Source organism: Camellia sinensis, chromosome 3 (genome assembly GCF_055761805.1).
Source record: "Camellia sinensis isolate YWXY chromosome 3, ASM5576180v1, whole genome shotgun sequence".
Taxonomy (NCBI): Eukaryota; Viridiplantae; Streptophyta; class Magnoliopsida; order Ericales; family Theaceae; genus Camellia; species Camellia sinensis.
The window spans coordinates 156,144,978-156,153,583 of NC_138963.1; the positions used below are offsets into that span (position 1 = coordinate 156,144,978).

The 8,606-nt window shown below is 35.1% G+C and overlaps 1 long non-coding RNA gene across 1 annotated transcript; it reads left to right on the forward strand.

Moving 5' to 3' along the window:
- Positions 1 to 725: 725 nt before the first annotated feature.
- On the forward strand, positions 726 to 1,767 carry LOC145822846 (uncharacterized). Its single transcript, XR_014364669.1, has 3 exons — positions 726 to 801; positions 1,346 to 1,456; positions 1,735 to 1,767. It is a non-coding gene; the product is annotated as an uncharacterized LOC145822846 (long non-coding RNA).
- Positions 1,768 to 8,606: the final 6,839 nt, after the last annotated feature.

An 8,606-nucleotide genomic window follows, 5' to 3' on the forward strand; every position in this document is an offset into this window, starting at 1 on the left:
CTATTTTCATCTTGGAGGGATACCTTGCTTATGCTTGCTTCTAAGCTCAAAAAAGGTCATGAATAGCATGAAGTACTATAGCAAGATTTTGTTTTGGGGGACTTTATCATTTATATAATTTGTCAACAGAGGAAAATAGATCATCTGCATCGAATGGTTTCAAGATGGGTATATGATACTATATTCCTTTCTACTTAATTTTATTAGAATTCTATTATTGTGTTTTACAAATTCCCTATTGCTTTAAAATTTCTATGCGGGAAGTCACTTTGTGCAAATTATGTCCAAGGTTAGGTCCCAATGGGCACTAAATTGGGTGTACTTTTTTAATTAATGTTTAAATTTACTATCCGAGGGAAAATATAATGATGAATGGATTGCAGGTGCAAAATATAGTTGCAGAAATTGTTGATTCCAAGTTGAGCAAACAAGTAATTCTTCCTTATTCTTGTAATTAATTTTCTATGTAAAATTCATGGCTTGGTATAGTGCTCACACAAGTTAAATTTCTTTTGCCACAATCCTGCAAATCCCTACAGATTACAAGATTCAAGCCGTCCCTCACTTGCATTCCCGCAGTGGAAGTGATGAGCCTTGTGATTGCTCAAGGTCTTAAATTATTCTACTCTTCTTTCTAGCATGTGTTTACCATTAGAGGTTTCATTGCATGAGGTAATTTTTTTTACTCATTTATTTTTGGAGGTAAATCTCTGTTTGTTCATGACAGTGGCGAAGCAGAGTGAATAGAATGAGGTGTGGAAAGACATTTTGAATGCAGAGAGTGATAAAATATTTGTGAAGGTAAATTTCCTTTTGTAGTGTAAATTGCAATTTTTTTGATTCTTAAATACTCACGTTAACACGTAAAGTTTAGGATGAGTGCGGTTCAGAGGTTGGAGAATAGAATCATCATAAACCAAATGTGGCTCATCTTGTTCTGTTGGTCACATCAAAATTCACACATAATATTTTCTTGTTTTGTTGGTCATTATTTTTATTTTTTTACCTGAAAAGTAAAAACAACTGACAAAAAATTGAAGAAAATTTCACAACGTCAAAGAAAAAAAGAAAAAGAAAAGAAAAGGAACCCTTCCCAAACCAAGGCCGCAATTTTTAAAGAACAATATCACTTGAAATCTTTTGTAGGGTCGTGTGAATGAAGACATGTTTTCTATTGCTAAAGTAATTTCTTTTTAGTTACGAAGTGGGTAATGGATTATCAACTTAACCAGGAATCCTCCAATTTAGACCAAACCATCCATCCATTGTTGCTAATTTGTTGATTTGCTTGTGTTTATTATTATTATTATTGTTATTATTAGTATTAGTATTATTATTATTATAGGATATCAACTTCTACATGCAGAAGGGGGAGAATCCCTTTTTTGCTGAGTTGTCTGAAAGAGCATATTTGCAATGAGAAGTTGCCATTGGTTACATGAAGAACAATACAAAGGTATCTATGCCTTCTAGTTTCAGAGTGTTCAAGTTTGAGAAATAGGAAATTTTTGGCACCGATATCATAATCCATATTTTCCTCTAAAAGACTTGAAACTTTTTTTTTTTTGGAAACTAGATGATAGAGCATTCAGATAATGCAACTTAATTCTGACATAAATGATTCAGTTTTTCCTTTGAAACTAGGTCACAATTACCTTTTATAAATTCTAGCTACTTCAAAAGCATTCCAATTTTGTTGCTTTCTATTTTGTACTAAGTTTTATTTTTCCGCAGAAAACTCACAGCCCAAACCCAGATCCCACTGCTGCCTCAAGCACTTCATTCACAGATTTTCCTTTCTTCCTTGTATGCCCTTTAATCCAAACATCAACTCTGGAAATTAGCTCCATTAAAGGGCATACAAGGAAGAAAGGAAAATCTGTGAATGAAGTGCTTGAGGCAGCAGTGGTATAGTGATATTAGCTCCATTATGTATATATTGCATTATAATTTAAACTCATATTAAAGATTGTTTAGAAACTTTTGGACAGTTTTAAGAGCATAAGGATAGGGTTTTTTGGATGATTTAGAACCGTTTGGATGGTTTTGAACTTGAAGATAGTTTTTAATGTCTATAAACATAGTTTTTGGATGGTTTGGAATGTAAAGACAGTTTTTGGATGTTCAGAACGTATGGATAGTTTTTTTTTTTTTTTTTTTTCAATGTTTGGAAACAGTATTTTAGTGGTTGATTGATACTTATATATATGTTTGTGAAGCTTGTTTGTAATGTTTTATTAGATTGTACAGAACATGTGAAATATTACTTGCTGAATTAAAAAAAAAAAGATTATTCATTTTCTACGGCATGCAACAAATGCCATTGTATTAAATATTCAACAACTTTCTATGAACACCATGATTTGTTGCACTTATTTATGGCTAACAAAATAGGTTGTTGTATTAAATATTTAATGATTAACAATGAGCGCCGTGGTTTGTTCCTTGAATTAACAACATGCAAAAGTAGTTTTAGAAAAATTAAATATGATGTACCAGATTTGCTGTTAAAAGGTTTTTAACAGTGTACTATGGCATGTTGTTGAAGTGAATGACTTTCCATGACATGTCATGACATGACTTTACATCGCACGTCACAGAATCATATCCACGGCTTGCATTTTATGTCATTAAAAGTGAGTTTTGTTGTATGTTGACCAAGCTTTTAAAAAGCGACCGCCACCGTTACGTAACGTAACGCCGTTACGTAATGGTTTTAGTGGTTACCGCCACCTGTTACGGCCTCTTTTTCAGTGTGATTGAGATTCACAGGTGTATCGGCCGTAGCGGCTGCCGTAGCGGTCGTAACGGTGTCGTAATGGCCGTAACGGCCTGTTACGCACCGTTACGTAACGGTTCTGAACTGCTTCTTTCGGAAAAAAAAAAAAAAAAAAACTGAAAATGGGGGAAGAGGGATAGAGAGAGAAGAGGGAAGATAAAAAGGGAAGGAGGAGGAGCAAGAAATAGAGTAAGAAGGAGTAGCATAGGAATAAGACCTATGCTATTCTGTTCAGCTGCTATCACTCAACCATTTTGTTTGTGTGCATCTATCTATATATTATTTGAAAATAATAATAATAATAATAATAAGTGTGGTCATTATCTATTTATATATATATAGATATTTATATATATATATATATTTAGGCTATTATTTATTCTTTTACTTTTGTCATTGTTTAGTGATTGATTTTTTTGTAAAATATCTAGAAAACATAACACCTATAATTATATATTAATACATTTTTTATACATGTCAATTTTTTTTTGATTTGTTTATTTTATTTTTATTTACTAGTTATCCAAAAAGAGAATGAATATTCAAGTGATCCAAACACGAACAAAAAAAATTTCTTTATAATTTATTTTTTAATTTTTATATGATTACATTAGCATGTATAATTTATTTTTTAAAACTATTCAAATTAAAAGTTGCATATGCTTCTACAAGTATAATAATTAAAAAATAATAATTTTATACATCTAAGTCCAATAATATTTTTTTTTATTGCCACAAGCATAATATGGATTTATAACATATAAAGTCATTAATTATTAAAATAAAATATAAAAACTCAGTTTTTAGTGATTTAAAAATATGAAATATATTGGATCATATTTAAAAATTTACAAAAATTGATCAATATTTATTTTAAAACCCAATAAATATGATTATGCAAAAAAAATATGCGTATTGGTAAGTTTTTTTTTTTAAATTGTACGAAAAATAAAAAAATTCACGGTTCCAGTTACCACAACCGTTACGTTATGGCTTTTACACCCCGCAACCGCAACCGTGCCACCGTCCCCGTTACGGCGACCACAACCGCTTTTCAAAACCTTGATGTTGACTAAGAAAATAACCTAAAGAGTGGTAACAGAAATCTCAAGAAAATAATTGAGAAGTCCAAGTTCTTTCATAGCAAAAGACCCATGCAATTGTTGAATGACAGTGACAATGGCCCTGTTTGGTTCAGCTTAATAATACAACTTATAGCTTTTTGTAAGTAAAAAATCAACTTATTCTTTGAATGGAGGTGGAGAAACTTAATTTATAAGTTAAAAATCAGCTTATGTTCACAGTTATAAGCTATAAGCTGTTAGGCTATAAGTTATAATTACTTTCCCACAGCTCTACCAAATGGGGCCAATATAGGTGGAATCAGACATTGTTAGCAAGATATCATCTACATAGATGATGAGAATGGTGAGTGCTGAATCTGTCTTCTTAACAAACAAAGAAGAGTCACAATGACCAGAGACAAATCCATGGTAGAGAAGGAAACTAGAAAAGGTAGAAAACCAAGCCCGTGGAGGTTTGCTTGAGGCCATAAAGAGGTTTGTGAAACTTACAAACAAGCTTGGGTTGAGCTGTATCAATAAAACCTTGAGGTTGATGCTTATAAACTTCTTCCAACAGACCATGAAGAAAGGCATTCGATATGTCAAGCTGCTTAATTGTCCAATTAAAGTGTAGAGCAAGACTTAAGAGAACCCTAATAGTGGGTTGCTTGGCAACTGGACTAAATGTCTCAAAATAATCCACCCCCTTTAAGATCTTTTTAAGGTGTAACACCCACTTGCAGCCTATTGCTAGTTTATTTGGAGGAAGGGAAACTAAAGGCCAGGTGCCTTGCCTTTGAAGAGCTTTGGCTGCATGCCAAGCTGGAGACTTAGCTGCCTCTTGATAAGAAGATGGTTCAAGATAAGTAGTAGAGGATGGTTCAATGGAAGTAGTAAAAGTAAAAAGACAAGTGGAGTGAGCTGCTTTAGATCTAGTAGTCATTGAATGGGTGTTAGTAGAAGGCAATGCAAGAGGGAGATCAATAGAAATGGCAGAGATGGGAATAGAGTGTGGGATTGAAGAAGAGACAGGCATTGATGAAGCAACACGATTGGAAGACATCTGAGGCTAAGAAGTAATTGGAGCATAGGTTGGAGAGCTAACAGAAGAAGAAACTTGATGGGTAATAGGACTATGAACTTGTGTACTAACAGAAGCATTTATAAGAGAGACAGAAGCATTGATAAGAGGACTGACAGAAGCAGTAACAGGTGTAATAGGGGAAGTAACAGATTGTAAGGGTGAGGCCTAAAAGAAATAATGAAGCTGGGTTCAAGTAGGAGGCACAGGTATTAAGGAGTGAGAAAAAGAATTTTGAAAGGGAAACTCGGTTTCATCAAATTGGACATGCCTAGACACGTAGATCCTACCAGTGGTAGGATCAAGGCATCTGAACTCTTTTGTAAAGGGTTGATAACCAAGATAAACATAAGGAATTGATCTCGGTTGGAGTTTATGAGAGGTGTAGGGCTTGAGCCAAGGATAGCACCTACAACCAAAAACTCTTAAAATGGTGTAATCAAGTGGTTTGTGAAAAAGTACCTCGAAAAGAGTGCAATTATTCAACTTGGCAAGGGCATCAAACCAATGAGATAAAGGTAGAGAGGAGTGTGACATGAGAGCAATGGCTATCTCAATCAAATGTCTGTGTTTCCTCTCTGCTACTCCATTTTTAGCAGGAGTATGAGGACAACTTAGCTAATGCACTATGCCTTTTTCCCTGAGGAAATTCTGAAAAGGAGTACTTAAATATTTCACTTCATTATCACTTCTCAAAACTCGTAATGACGTGTGAAACTAATTTTCAATGAAAGCCTTAAATTCAAGAACCTTATGAAACACCTCACTTTTGTAATGTAATGGAATAAGCCAAGTAAACTTAGTGAAATCATCTATGAAAAACATATAGTATTTATAGGTTGATATAGAAGAAGCAAATGGGCCCCATACATCTCAATGAATGAGAGCAAATAGTTTATTTACAGTAGAATTAGAAAGACTAAATGGGAGTCAATGACTCTTAGAAATGCAACAACGGTTACACAGTTTATTAGACACATTCTTAAAAGTAGTGTGTGGAAACAACTGATGATGTTTAGCAAGATAATGAAGCTTCTTAGAAGAAGAATGGCCCAGTCGATGGTGCCAAGTGGTAGCAGTAGAGCAAGAAAAGCATGCTTGAGAAGGCAATGATGAAGAAGAGGCAACAGGTGTAGATGCAGGAAGATGATAGAAACCATGAGAATGAAGGCCTTTATAGAGAACCTTCTTGGTAGTCTTGTCCTGTACAACAAAGGAATTTGCATCAAAAGTAATTGTGCAGTGGTTGTCAGAAACAAGTTGATGAACTAAGAGTAAGTTTGATGAGATAGAAGGCACATAGAGCATATTAGTGAGTTTAAAAGGAAACATAGGTGTAGGTAAAATGCCATTACTAGTATGATGAATAGGCAACGCAATTCCGACACCCACAGTTACTTGATCTCCTCCGTGATAAGGTTGAGAAAGAGCCATGTTATGTAGGTTATTAGTAATATGACTGGTAGCAGCAGAGTCTAAAAACCAGTTGGAGCCAGACTGAGAGGATGGAGCTAAACTAACAGAGGAGGATGCAGCATAAGCCTTAGGATTGGATCTGGATGGAGATGTGGTTGAAGATGAAGCTTGTGCTTGAAACGTAGAATCCATTCAGTACCAACATTCAAGAGCTAAATGATTTGGTTTCCCACAAATTTGACAATGAACAACTACAGAATATGGAGATTGAGAATTGTGGTGAGAATTATGATATGACATGTTGGTGGTGGTGTTGTTTGAACGACCTCCCTTGTGATTTCCTCGAGAAAACCTATCATCTTTGCCTCTACCAAACGTATTGCCTCTAAAATTCCTTTGATTTCCTCTATAATTCCCTCTTGTAGAAGCATAGGCAAAAGAGGAAAGTGTAGACGAATTAGCTTGTTTTATTGAAGATTCAATGTGATTGGACTCTGAGCATAACAAGGAACACATATCTTCCATGGTGATTGGGGCTGATCTAGCACTTATGGTCGTTTTAAAGGCATTATACTCTTCAGGAAGACCATTCAAAATTAACAAAACTAGGTCTTCATCGTCTATAGGGGATGCAGCTAAAGCCAGATGATCTGAAATAGTTTTAATTTGATTTATTACCTTTCTTGGAGATCTGATTGAGTTTGTTCTTCAGCTGATGTATATGAGACCTAGACAGTGAAGTGAATCGCTTTGCTAGGATAGACCAGACTTCATAACTTGTTGAACAACAAAGAACAGAGGTGAAGACAGATGGAGACAATGTTGCAGTAATACAAGCTACAGCTCAACAGATGAGCATCAATGGTGATCGATTGAGTGTAAACACGATTCAATTTTGCTATTCCACTTGAATTAAGAACAATAGGAGATGGACATATCTCAGATCCATCGACATTAGCTTGGTTGCATTTATAATGTTCTGGAATTGCTTCTTCCAAATGATGTAATTTGTAGAATTGAGTTTATAAGGAACAAAAGAAGTCAGATTTAGGATGAGCAATGTCAGATTTGAAGGCAAACCAAATGATGATGAAGAAGTAGGAACTGTTGTTGAAGATGAACCAAGAATAGCCATTGAAGGACCTTCATCATGAGGAATTTCTGCTCGTGAGAGCTCTAGAAGCTCTAATACCATAAAGAGGAATTGAGAATTATTTCTATCAATTAACAAATCAAGATTACAATTGAGTTTATATAGGACATACATGTAACTATCTAACTCAACTCTAACAAACTATACTTAACTATAGTTAGGCAGTTACTAACAACATAATAGTCTAATTAATACAACTAGATGATAACTCTCTAAGCTTGACACAATTGTTGGATAATGCTACACGTGAACTGCTTTGCTTGTGTATGCTTGACAGCTGAGGCCCTTGATTACTCTGCAACAATTCATCTGGCTTAGACATAAACATAGGCTGAGATAGCATATCAACCATTTCATACCCATTTGGCACTAGCAAAGAATGCTACATAGACAAAGGTTTTCGGGTTGCTTGTAATGACACCAACTACGACCCTCACAAGCTGTTTTTCGATAGGACTAAGAGTAACTTAGAGATAACAAAGATACTTCTTTCTAGTAAATTGAGCATATCAACCTAGATAGGGTTTGATTGCTATAGTGAAGGGGGTGTTTGGAAAGACAAATTTGATCCCTGGATCACAGTGCCTAAATTCCCCATCTCAAATACCTGAAACAAGTTCACAGCTGTTGACTGTGACACATATGCTGTTATCTAAGGTTCCTAGGGGAAAAAGTATACCACGGGTTGCTTGTCACTATGTGACGGCATTGGCAATGTGATGAACGGCTCTTGCTGTGGCATTGGCTACTGCCAGACAAGCATCTCCATGGGAGTGACGAATTTCCAATTCACTCTCAGCAGCTGCAGCAACCATACTAATGTGTTGGGCTTCAATCCATGCAGTTATGCTTTTGTAGCCAAGGAAATTGCTTACAACTTCTTTTCTTTGGATTTAAAGGACTTTCAAGGAAGAGAAAAGCTTCACGTGGTTTTTGATTGGGCAGATAAAACCAAAAGAATCCAATAACTTATGCTTGCAAGAATAACAACAGCGATTGTGAGGATCAATAATAGTCCCAGCTATCATTGCAATTGCTCCAAGGGATAAAAAAGGAACCCTTATATTCCTCATGGTTGTCGAGGTAACCAACCACAACTACTTAATATATGCC